The sequence below is a fragment of the Notolepis coatsorum genome (genome assembly GCF_963971535.1).
Source record: "Notolepis coatsorum genome assembly, chromosome: 4".
In the NCBI taxonomy this organism is placed as follows: domain Eukaryota; kingdom Metazoa; phylum Chordata; class Actinopteri; order Aulopiformes; family Paralepididae; genus Notolepis; species Notolepis coatsorum.
In genome coordinates this window covers 204,460,383-204,474,301 of record NC_140168.1, presented here as the reverse complement: position 1 = coordinate 204,474,301, position 13,919 = coordinate 204,460,383, and positions in this window count along the sequence as shown.

Below are 13,919 nucleotides of genomic sequence, written 5' to 3'. Positions count from 1 at the left end.
AGGTGGGGCCCAGCAGACATACCGGACGGGGAGACAGAGGAAGCCTTGGGGGCTTTGAAAAGGGATCTGCAGAACATCTACGCAGGCATGCAATCTACTTTACTTTTGGTGAATTGACACATGACATCCCACATTAAGCAAAAAGGCCACCTTAATATTCAGAATGAGTAATGATGAGATAGCATGAAATTAAAGGTTTGCCGACATCAAATTTAATTGTTGTTACTTGGGTACTCATTACATGTATTTGTATGTCTGTACACAGAGGAAGGGATGGGTGGGGCAGAGAGCAGAACTTCTGATGGAGAGGACCTACGTCATCCTGCAGCGGTCCTTGAACAAAATGCCTGCACCAACAATGGTGGAGCTCAAAGAGGAATGGCCTTTTCTCTTCGCTCAGACGGGGCTTTTCTCCCACTTTGGGCTCCTGACAGACACCGATGCCCTTCAAAAGATCCAAGATGCCCAGGGTCAGAGAGGACGGACCATCCTACAGTTCTGCCAGAAACTGGACAACCCAGAGATCAGGGAAGTTCTGGCCAGATATGATCCAGAGGCTTCGGAGAAGACTCCTTATGGTGTACTTCAAAGAGCCTATGGAGAAACTGCTGCTCGGAGTTGATGTACGTTTTATTTATTTAAATATTAAAATATTTGAAATGCTAAACGAGTGATTACAAACCCTACAAACACTGTGACAGACCCTCTAAACACTGTGACAGACCCTCTAAACACTGTGACAGACCCTCTAAACACTGTGATGGACCCGACAAACACTGTGATAGACCCTCTAAACACTGTGATAGACCCTCTAAACACTGTGATAGATCTATCACAGTGTTTAGAGCGTCTATCACATAGTTTAGAGGGTCTATCACAGTGTTTAGAGGGTCTATCAGTGTTTAGAGGGTCTATCACAGTGTTTAGAGGGTCTATCACACCCTCTAAACACTGATAGACCCTCTAAACACTGTGATACACCCTCTAAACACTGTGATAGACCCTCTAAACACTGATAGACCCTCTAAACACTGTGACAGACCCGACAAACACTGTGATAGACCTGACAAACACTGTGATAGACCCTCTAAACACTGTGATAGATCTATGACAGTGTTTAGACGGTCTATCACAGTGTTTAGAGGGTCTATCACAGTGTTTGTCGGGTTTATCACAGTGTTTAGAGGGTCTATCAGTGTTTAGAGGGTCTATCACAGTGTTTATAGGGTCTATCACACCCTCTAAACACTGATAGACCCTCTAAACACTGACATACCCTCTAAACACTGTGACAGACCCTCTAAACACTGTGACAGACCCTCTAAACACTGATAGACCCTCCAAACACTGTGATAGACCCTCTAAACACTGTGATAGACCCTCTAAACACTGTGACAGACCCTCTAAACACTGTGACAGACCCTCTAAACACTGTGATGGACCCGACAAACACTGTGATAGACCCTCTAAACACTGATAGACCCTCTAAACACTGATAGACCCTCTAAACACTGTGATAGATCACAGTGTTTAGATGGTCTATCACAGTGTTTGTCGGGTCTATCACAGTGTTTAGAGGGTCTGTCACAGTGTTTAGAGGGTCTATCAGTGTTTAGAGGGTCTATCACAGTGTTTGTAGGGTTTGTAATCACTCGTTTAGCATTTCAAATATTTAAATATTTAAATAAATAAAACTTACATCAACTCCGAGCAGCAGTTTCTCCGTAGGTTCCTTGAAGTACACAATAAGGAAACACTGTGATAGACCCTCTAAACACTGTGATAGACCCTACAAACACTGTGATAGACCCTCTAAACACTGTGATAGACCCCACAAACACTGTGATAGACCGTCTAAACACTGTGATAGATCTATCACAGTGTTTAGAGGGCTCTCTAAACACTGTGTTCATAAAATAAATGTTATGCTGTTTCTAACGCAGGGCCTTCATTTTCTTCTCTCTGATTTAGATTTCTCTCCTGGTTTTGGTAGGAGGCACCAATTCAGAGAACCTGATCAGACTGATGTTGAAAACTGCTATGACCAACGCCCTGGCCAGTGTGTTCAACTGGGCTGGAAAGAAAGACAAGAAAGCAAAAAGCCATTCAAGCACACAACACTACAAGCCTGCATGTTTGGTGAGCTTCATCCCCTGCAAACTACTTCATAGTTTAAGTTTAGGTAGTGAGGCATGACTGTCTGCTGGTGATTCAGAATATAATTATGCTGTTGCAAAAACTTTAAAAAAGTGTTATGTTGGAATAAAGTGATGAAAGTGCAACCTATAAGAAATGGACAACATAATTGGTGAGCTTTAGAGGTGCATGGATACACATTGTATTGCCTAGATGGTGTCAGGCTAGGCGATTGCTTCTCTTTCCTGTCCAGTCTAACTGGATGCTGACTGTAGCTTGTTACTGTAGACCTACAGAGTGAGTGATTAAGTGATCACACTCGTGTGAAGTGAGGGGTGCTCTTATCATCGTACATCATCTCACTTCTCTTCCTCACTTTTTTATTTTTGTGTCTATCAGCTGCTGCTCGACAGTTTGACCCCAAGCTGACCGACCACGACTACAGCGAAACTGTCAAGAAGTGGCTTCGTTATGCGCCAGACCGGGAGGGAGGCATCTCAAGGAACCGAAGTGACCCAAACTTAAGTAAAGCGAACCAGAGTCAAACTTAGGGTACCCCAGCACACACTGTTTCCCTGGTTCATACAGTACAAGGCCCTCATGGACACTGTTCTTCCATGGACAGCATCTACTTGAATGACTTGCTGCTTCAGCCTGTTCTTGCAGTGTTTTTATTGTTTTATTTTTTATTTTAACCTTTATTTACCCAGGGTAGGTTCGCTGAGCACGGATGCTCTTTTTCAGCTACGCCCTGCTTCACATTCACACAGTTCCATTCACACCTGGGAGCTGCCCAGTACAACCACAGTCTGACACTGTTGGCCACTGAGCAACTCCACTGGGTTTAGTGCCTTGCTCAAGGGCACTTCAGCGGTTGGCGTTAAGGGTATGGGAGAGAGTTATATGGGAGAGAGTTATAGAAACATACTTTTCCGGACAGATCATCTGAGCTCCACTGTGTTTAAATCCAAATCCTCTGCCATTGTTATTTAACCCTTGTGTCTGAAAACTAAAGTATTATACTCTTAATAGGGGACTAAATTGAAAAACTCCATAAAAAGATTATATGTTGAAATAATTTCCCACTTTCTTTTCCATCAATATTTTATTCAACTTCAGCCCTGATCATACATTTTTATTTTTTTTTGTAATGAAATACTCCCACTTTTCTGAAAAGAGTTGTTAAATATGAAAAAAACATAAACAATTTCCAAGATAATTAAAAGATTATGCCACATATATTGGCTACAAACATAATAACTGCAAAGTTATCAAACAAATAAGAATCTGATCAGACACAAGGGTTAAGTTGTTGTTCCCTTTCTAATTTCCTCAAAACATCTAGTCTAGTTAATCAATATTATTTGACAATTGATGCTTTTTGTTGGACATTTCAGTCAGTGAGCTCATACTTTGAGCTCATAAATGTATAGTTAAAATGATTGAGACAACGCAATCTTCTGTCTTCGTTGTGCATGCATGCGTGTGCTCACCACACGCGATACGTGTGTCACTATTCTGGCAGTGGCTATAGTATTGTTAATGAAAGGTCTGTTATAAGGTCTGTTATTTAATGTTTGTGTAAAAGGTTAACTGGTCATTGATAACTGTGGAAGTATGATATGAGACCCTCTTGAAAGAAAAAAATACATTTTTATATTAAATCCACGTTGTCATTTTTGTTCACACATTTTTGGAAATATGGTAATGTAAGAATTTTGAACAACCGCTAATACACCGTCTGCCAACAATAGTGTGTGTTTAACAGCAGGAAAAAAATTTGTAATGTTATGATGTATACATATCAGCAGCAATATTTTAATGTAAAATGTACATTAATCAGTATTGATTCCTTAACTTTACAAGTTACAAGTAGATGTACAAGTTACAAATGTACAAGTAGATTACCATTTAGATTATGGTTGAATAAACGTTGATGCCTAACATTGATTCAATATAAAATCAACTAAAATGTGCATGTAGATTACCATTTAGATGATGGTTGAATCAACATTGATATAGTATCAGTTATGGTTGAAACCTAACGTTGATTCAACATGTAGGTCATAGACAACGATTTGTATAATTTCGATGTCAGGCTTCAACATATATTTCTGCCTAACCCTATTTCAACATTGATTCACAAATGTTTTGCTATCCCTCCACCAGACTGAAAGTAGGGCAGCATGTGGTAGTCTACACTCTCCCCAGACTGACAGTAGGGCAGCATGTGGTAGTCTACACCCTCCCCAGACTGACAGTAGGGCAGCATGTGGTAGTCTACATCCTCCACCAGACTGACAGTAGGGCAGCATGTGGTAGTCTACATCCTCCACCAGACTGACAGTAGGGCAGCATGTGGTAGTCTACACCCTCCACCAGACTTACAGTAGGGCAGCATGTGATAGTCGACACCCTCCCCAGACCGACAGTAGGGCAGCATGTGGTAGTCTACACCCTCCCCACACCGAAAATATGGCAGCATGTGGTAGTCTACACCCTCCACCAGACAGACAGTAGGGCAGCATGTGGTAGTCTACACCCTCCACCAGACCGACAGTAGGGCAGCATGTGGTAGTCTACACCCTCCACCAGACGGACAATAGGGCAGCATGTTGTAGTCTACACCTTCCACCAGACCGACAGTAGGGCAGCATGTGGTAGTCTACACCCTCCACCAGACCGACAGTAGGGCAGCATGTTGTAGTCTACACCCTCTACCAGACCAACAGTAGGGCAGCATGTGGTAGTCGACACCCTCCCCAGACCGACAGTAGGGCAGCATGTGGTAGTCTACACCCTCCCTAGATAGTAGGGCAGCATGTGGTAGTCTACACTCTCCCTAGATAATATGGCAGCATGTGGTAGTTCTACACCCTCCCTAGAATAGTAGGGCAGCATGTGGTAGTCTACACCCTCCACCAGACCGACAGTAGGGCAGCATGTGGTAGTTTACACCCTCCCTAGACCGACAGCAAGGACCAGAAGGGGATTGGCATAACAACTAAATTGGGGGAGAAAAGACAGAATACATACATACACTGGTATCAATGCTGTTTAGCGGTCAATAGGATCTCTGAAGGCTCTACCAGGGAGGGGCAACTGGCAGTCCCCGGGCCGCATGCGGCCCTCACCTATGCTCCATGCAGCCCCAGGCCAATATCCGAATATTGATAAATTATTATTGTTTTCAGCTGTTAAATACACGCAACTTTCCATTGTCCATCTCAATTACAACCATCCACCAGTAGAGCGCACTGACAAGAGCTCCTTTAGGCCACATGACGTCACGGTGGAGGGAACAGGGAAGGAAGGAATAGTCAATGAGGAGCGGCAAACATAAATCATGTGCGCGAAAAGAAAGATTGACCAAGAAAATCTTACATTTCAGCAAAGATGGGAAATGGACTATCTTTTCACAGACTTCAAAAGCAAGCCAATGTGTTTAGTGTGCCTACAGACACAATCGTCCATGAAAATTTGTATTAAGTCGCCATTATATGTCCGTCACCGGCCATATAGATAAATATGAGAAGTACACTGGAGCTGCCAGAGCTGCTATTGTCGCTGACCTGAAAACAAAAATAAAAAGCCAACAGAGCTTGTTTTCCAAAGCCACAACTACAGGAGTCCAGTCTCAAGGCATCTTATGCCGTTTCACTTGAGCTTGCCAAAAATAAGAAGCCATTGTCAGACGGTGAAACGGCAAAGCAATGCGCAATACTGTTGGCAAAATATTTTGGCAATGACAACATGGTTAAGAACTTTGAAACCGTGTCTCTCTCGTGTCGTACACTTCTTCTTTAAACAAGTCACGAAGAAACATCACAATAAGTCAAGAACAAAACAAGAACACCATAAGGTACATTTTTTTTAATAAATGCTAAAAATTAAATAAATGCAACACTCCCAGACATACCACACGCGAAGGTAAGGAAAAACTCACTAATACCTAGCAATAGGAGGGGGTTAGAGAGTTCCCATGTTTGTAGTGGGCGGAGATGGAGCAATACATACAAGTAGTGAGCATATGCATACATGGTGACAGTAGAATCATAGTATATAAGAAAATTGTGAAGAAAGAGACAGAGGTTAAAAGGTTCTCCCATGTCTGAAGAAAAGCAGACAATGGAGCATATAGACATCCTAACTAAACTAGACAGATTAATCTAAGGGTCAGGCCCCGACCAGGTGAGATCAGGGTAGGTTGAAGGAGAGAGAGAAAAGATGGGTCTTAAGCAGGGATTTAAAAGCTTCGACAAGGCAGGTGCCCCTGATGACGGCAGGTCATTTGTTCCACAGGTAGGGAGCGCGGTAGACAAAGGCTCTGTGGCCGGCGGATTTCTTTTTAACCCTAGGAATCGATAGAAGCCCTGCATTTTGTGAGCGCAGAGCACGAGCGGGCGAGTATTGAGAGATGAGATCGGATAGATAAAGCGGTGCAAGCCCATACAAAATGTTGTAGGTGAGGAGTAGCACTTTAAAGTCAGATCGGGCTTGAATATGAAGCCAGTGTAGGGTGGACAAAACTGTTGTGATGTGATCAAATTTTCTAGTTTTAGTTAGTATCCGTGCAGCCGCAATTTGCACAAGTTGAAGATTTTTGATGCTTGACTTAGGTAGGCCTGAAAAAAGTGCATTACAGTAGTCTAGACGTGATGAGACAAAAGCATGAATTAGGGTTTCAGCATCAGCCAGAGTTAAAATAGGGCGAATTTTTGCGATATTACGAAGATGGAAGAAGGCAATTTTGGTGACATTTTTTATATGTGCATTAAATGAGAGGGAGGAATAAAAAATGTATTGTTGGAGCACCCGCAATGAAAGGAAAACACACAGGATTCGCCGGGCTTCTAAGGCAGAGTGGCGTTGAGTGTCCAATGCTGCACTGCATTATACATCAGGTAAGTTCGCTAACATAATTTTTTTTTTATCCACTTTTTCTCCTTATTTTTCTCCCATCCAAATTTCATGTTTCCAATTCTCCCCTCCCGTGTCTTGAATGTTGCTCGACTATGCCACCCATTGGTCAGTTGTAGGGAGGATAGAAGCCTTGCATCACGTGTCCCCTCCGGTACACGAGGAGGCAGCCTGTCACATCTTTTCACCTGCCAGCGCGGACTCTCATTGGCGAGGTGTAACGCATGGGAGGCTCACACTACCCCCGCTACTTCTTGTCTCTGCTGTGCAGGCGTCCCCCAACCGACCTGTAGGAGTCGCTGTCCACAACGTCCAAAACCCCACCCATCGACTTCCACCCTCTAACTCTGCCAATTGAGCCAGGCAATGCTGACACCCGGATTTGAGACCGGAGTCTCTTGCATTGGTGACGAGCGCAATCTCCGCTGCGCCACCCAGCCGCACCTTCGCTAACATAATTTCCATCTATTGTGGGTCACTAATAATGACCAATGCGAGTCGAGTGTAGTCAAATTATATGCGAGAGTCGTTATTCATAATCGTTTTTTTTTATTTATTTATTTTTATCTGATATAGGAGGCTCTCTGTGCCAAGAAGCTTGACTTCAGCCATGTTATGGATTTAGTTACCAAGGTTACCAATCTAATTCGTGGAGGCAACAGGTCACTAAACCATAGAAAGTGTGTCTCCTTTTTGGAAGAGATGGACACTGATTATGGCGACTTGCAGCTACACACAGAAATCCGATGGCTGAGCCGTGGGAAGTGCTTGGAGAGGTTTTCTGCGCTGCGTAAAGAAATCCCCACATTCTTGGATGAGCAACTGACGAGCGACACAAGCGCATACTGCACTAAACTCAGAGATGCAGCGTTTCTCTGTGACATGGCCTTCCTCACGGATATCACTTCGCACCTTAATCGCCTCAATTTGCAGTTGCAGGGAATAAATCAAACGGTATCGGATCTCTATGCACACATGAACGCCTTTAAGATGAAACTTGCCCTTTTCAAACATTGCCTTTTATCTGACCACCCGGACTTGTCCACACACTTTTCTGCATGTGAAAAAATGCGCACAGAGATGCGCACAGCTGACCCCAAATATAAGGACACATTCGGAAAGTACAGGAGCGACATTGAAACACTGCAAACGCAATTCAATGATTGATTGATTGATTGATTGATTGATTAACAGATTGCAGAATGGGTACAGTACAGCTCAATACATACAATTGTTAAGGGGATGCAGACCAGAGAAAGACTTTTGTCTTGTTTACATCAGGGTCCCCCATTTTCAATTCATCATAACATATATGACACACACGGTCGGTTTGAAGATTTCAACGGCATGCAGTCACGGATAGCGGCCCCCACCGTTGCAGCTTGAACTGTGCGAGCTACAGTCAGATCCTTTTTTTCAAGCAAAGAGAAATGAGAGGGGAAACTGCTACCTGAGCCCCGCTTCTAGAGCCATATGAAATCGGTTTTATTTTTTTCCAAATTCCATTTAATTTTTTTCCAAATTCCGTTTTTTCCGTTTTAATATTTCAGAATTCTGTATTTTGCTTTGTACGCTCATTTTACCATCAGAAATAGTGTCTAATAAGTGGGAATGAATAAATGTCCACAATTTAATAAGATATAACAGTCCATTTAATAGGGCTGTCTTAAATACTTCGAAGCTTCGTTCGATGGGCATGGGATTATATGAAAATTAAATTCGATTATTAAAAAAAAAGAAATTCTATATATTTTTGCAAAATCAACTCTGCCTCTGTTTGTTAACTACAACAAGCAATGCTGTTTGTTATTTAAGATGAGGTCGGACTCGGCACTGACAGCTTTGTGTTCATTGTGCTGCTTTTATAAAGCCTCAAATGACGACTTACAATATTTCATGAAAGCAGTGTTTTGTTTGTCTAAGATTTAAAAAGGTTTAAACTGTACAGCACTGACAAAGTTGAACAAAGTGCTGTACAAGTCCCACAACATAAAAAAAAAAAAAAAGTAATTTTTTTTTTTTATTTTTTTTTTTATAGTTGATTCCATTTTTATTGCTCAATTACGCGATTCCGTCCGCGATTCCGTGATCGCGGATTCCATATGGCTCTACCCGCTTCCCATTCCTCAGGGACTTTGCCCTCTCTATGGCCAGTATGTTTGGGAGCACATACATCTGTGAGAGCAATTTCTCAAACATGAAGCACACTAAGTCAAAGGAGAGAAACAGGCTGTCAGATGAAACGTTATTTCATCTGATGCAGATCGCATGCACAAACATTGAAGTTGACATTCCTTCTATTGTGCGCCAACAGGAGAGACCACAAGTGTCTCATTAAAGACAGAACCATTATTGACCCACTGTGGGGGGAGGGTGAATGTCATGCCAGTTTGATAAAGGGTCAATGGGAGGCATGTAGAATTGCACAAAAAGGAATTCATTATTCTGATGAGTATTGCATTTGGCTACTTGTTTACTTTTGTAGTGTTCAGATAACACTAATAACACTGAAATGCATGTTATGGATATGAAGCACTCAGGAATGTTTTGTTTAGTAGCAGGATAAAAGTTTATACATTTAACAAAATCATTTATTATTGCACTTTTGATTTACTGTTGTAATGAAATGCAGCAGGTGTGAGAAGTGGGTTTAGGATCACAGCCCAATCGCTGAACACAGGAGAGGAGAATGGAGCGTTTCAAGGGGTTTTAATTGTATTTCCCAAGCAGACAGCAGTACAACAGGAATGTGCAATAGAACGTGGTTAGAGTGTTCTTGGGGGGGTGAGGATAGATGTACTCCGGCTGCAGCTGTCCAGGTCTGTGTCTGGAGAGAGAGCAAGAGCACTTCTTGCGTAGTATGGGACGTCCAGGCAGGAAGGCACACTGGAACGGGGATCCTGGGGCACAAGAGAAACGGATTAGAGCAAGGAATACACAAGAGCAGGTTAGCAGAGCTTCAGGCCGAGACGTCGTACCTAGGTAGTGATGTTTAACACCACGACGACTTCTGGTCAGCGTCGTCGAGTAGAAGTAGGGTCTTCATCAACGGGGGATGGGATACAGCTGTGAGGAGTGAGGTGCCTGACAGCGTCTGAATCAGAGGGATGAGGTGCAGCTGGGCTGAGTGACGGGAAGTGAAGGGATGCTGGCCATATAAGGGTGTGAGGCTTCCGTGGAGGAAGAGAGGAAGAAGAGGAGTGTGTGGTGAACGTGAGGGGAAAAGGAGGGGGAGTGAAGTACGCTCGTGCTGTGACTATGACAGCAGGAATGCTGCTTTGTGTTTGTTGAGCAGTGGGCTTTAAGTTCATACATTTATTTTAATAGAAGGCTTAATTATAATTTGTAATTTTTTTTATATATTTGGGTTACACAGCAATACTTTCAAATTCAGCTGTAGCCTATTTATAAATTCATAAAGTTGAAATTAAGCATTACCAAATGCATTTGAAATGGAATAAAAACAAAGTTACAACAAATTATAATTGTTTATATGACTTATTTATCACATCTGTGACTATTATGGGCTATTTGAGTGATGGGCTACTACTGGCGGGACTGCCAATAAACAATGTGGCCCCCCAGATTGAGTGTGGACATTTTGTGGCTCTCACCATATACAAAGTTGCCCACCCCTGCTCTACCCGCTCTCCTACCTTTTCCTAGAAAGGACCCCTGGGCCCTCATGCATCAACGTGTTCTACGCACAGATCTGTGCGTAACCCGTGCGTACGAGCATTTCTAAGCAAAGAGTGGGATTCATCAATTTCGATTTGAACTTGACTTCGTGCGTACATCTACGCACATTTCAGACCTGGCGTACCTAGCTCCCAGTGGTAGAATATCGTTACTACGCATAAGCACTCCTCAGTCCTGCATTAGTTCCAAGGCGGAAATAAAGTCACTGGCGCGTGTTCTGTATGACCCCCGTGATTCATCATAGTTCATTGTGAAACAGCGATATTAGTGTAATTATGGTCAAAACCCTATAAATAGCATTTGGAATAATAGATCTTTCTCTCAGAATGAATGCAGCATGTCATATATGTTACGATGAATTGAAAATGGGGGACCCTGATGTAAACAAGACGAAAGTCTTTCTCTGGTCTGCATCCCCTTAACAATTGTATGTATTGAGCTGTACTGTACTGTACCCATTCTGCAATCTGTTAATAAAGTTCTCATTCATTCATTCATTCATGGTTTATATAGCGTTATCGGAATATACGGGGTGTATGCTACTGACTGACTGCGCTCCGCGTAGCTTGATTGATTGATTGATTGAAAAGTTTATTAACAGATTGCAGAATGGGTACAGTACAGTACAGCTCAGTACATACAATTGTTAATTGGGGATGCAGACCAACTTTCGTCCTGTTTACATCAGGGTCCCCCATTTTCAATTCATCATAAATCATAAAGCTCAACTCGTTATTATTTTGCGCACAGACCGCCGAAACACGGGAACGTTTTGATTATATTTAAAAGGCTTTACGTTAAACGAAACAAGTGGAATTTCGAAGCTGTAAGCAGAATAAGTCATATGAATATAGTGTTCTTCCCCCTTTTTACTGTACAAGAAAGAATAGAAAACGCAATGACACCATGCAGATAGTGGACAGACTATATGATGGAATTCAAGTTCATGTATTGAAAGGCAGGATACATCATACATGCAGTGAGATTCATTGTTCTTGTATATGCTCTCGTATTATATTGTTTATATAGGCTACCCAATACTGACATCAAAATAGATTGTAGTAGTATGTCTCTAGAAATCATGCAGCAGGTAGAAAATTGACGGGAGATCCATCGCGATTTGGAATAGAATTGAGGAGAACTTTAATCCGTGGGTATTAATCAAACAACACGGGAAAAGGCAGTCATATTCCAGCGCGGTCTTTATTAGCCGACAACAAAATAGATGCCTCTAAAAATCATATAGCCAATCGAACACAACTAATAAAGGCATTCATATTGTACAGCACGGTTATAATGACACACAACACAACCAACGCCAAACAGTGGTCAACGAACGGTCTTTATTAGTATTTTGAGCTGTCCAGGCAGAATTGCAGCAATGGTCTTAGGGAGCCGTTGATATCTGACATCACCGTTTACAAATCCGCCTTTTATTTATCCACCTCCGTTACGAGGACCTCCACCTCGGTGTCTGTGTAGTTTCTCTTTTTCGTTCGCTTTGCCATCCTCCAACATTCCACGCACAGGGATTCCCTCATGGTATTTGAAGGGGAGGGCCTGACCATATTTGGTTGGTCGGGGCGGTTTTGGTATGCAAATACGTGAAAGCGTGCACGAGCTGCGGCGCAGGGCCAAGGTGGGATTCATCATGACAGGTGTGCGTAGAGCCTGCTTACGCACGTGTGATGAATGCCGACTTCCCTGTGCGTGCGCTAGTTCTAAATTCCGTGCTTACGTGTGGAAGTAGGTCAAGGTCAAAGTCCACGTTGATGAATGAGGGCCCAGGGGTGTAAAAAGTACCCCAAAATTATACTTAAGTGAAAGTATGTGTTGACAGAGTCTGGCTATGGGGCGACAATAATATGTTCATGAGACATGGTTTCTCCCTTCAGCCTTTAATCGGCGTGGTTTATTATTTACATTGGCACACAGCAGCACATGAGTTCTACTCTCGTAGAGGTCTATCTCTTCAGGTGGGAAGAGATAGAGGGGGAGGAGACATCTCCTTAAATACCCTCTACCTGGCGGTAGTATTAGCGGCTCCGCCTATAGCGCCCTCTAGTGGAAACAGTTATGCATAGTTAGACAGTTACTAGCAATCATATATAACCTCTAACTTAGCTGCCCCTAACACCTGCACTATTGAAGCCTCTCCCTCCCATCTTAGCACTGAAGAGCTTACATCCCTTTTCAACACCACCTGCCTCTCCACTCTAGACTCTGTAGCCCCCCTTAGACAGAAAAAACCTAAGCCTAAATGGCAGCCCTGGCTCAATGATAACACCATAGCCCAGAGAAAAGAGTATAGGAAGGCAGAGCGGAAGTGGAAACGTGACAAACTTCAAGTTTCACTTGAAATGCTTAGGGACAGCTGCATTAACTACCAGCTAGCGGTTAAAGCGGCGAGAATCACATCTTTTTCTGACCTCATCAACAACTCCCACAACCCCAGGACCCTGTTCACTACCATCAACTCTCTCATTAGCCCCCCACAGCACCTGCCTGGATTTGTCCCCAGCTAAGTGTGAGGAATTCTCAATTTTTTTTTACAAACAAAACATCCACATACAATAATACAATTGGCGGTCAAAATTATAAACGACAGTACAATAGAATTCGATAGATAAGAACTAAAATATATAGCTGATATTAGAAAAATGTATATCAAAATCGAATGACGAGTTGACCTAAAATAAATTCACTAAAGGGGAAAAGGAAAAAACACAGCAAAACAAAAACAAAGAAAAGAGATAAACAATAAAAAAATACAAAAAATAAAATAAAAAAAACGTGACATGGGTTCTTTGGTACCTTCATAGTTTATTTTCATTTCGTTTTTTCTTCTTGTCTCCTTTTCACTCTCCTGTGATGTCGTTTCTTTTTTCCTATACTCTTCCCACTTCTCCCATTTTGACTCAAACTTCTCGTCTTGTAGCCTCAGCCTATGTGTGATTCTCTCCATTTCCTGTATCCCACCCTCTATCTCTGTCCATTGTTCCCTCGTCGGTGCTTCTACTCTCAGCAATAATGTCGCGCTCTCCAGACTCCACGACGAGGTAAATAAAATCCAAGCGGCGAACGTTAACGCCGGCATTATAGTGGTGGGTGATTTCAATAGCGCCAATCTGAGAAAGGTATTACCTGACTTCTATCAGCATGTG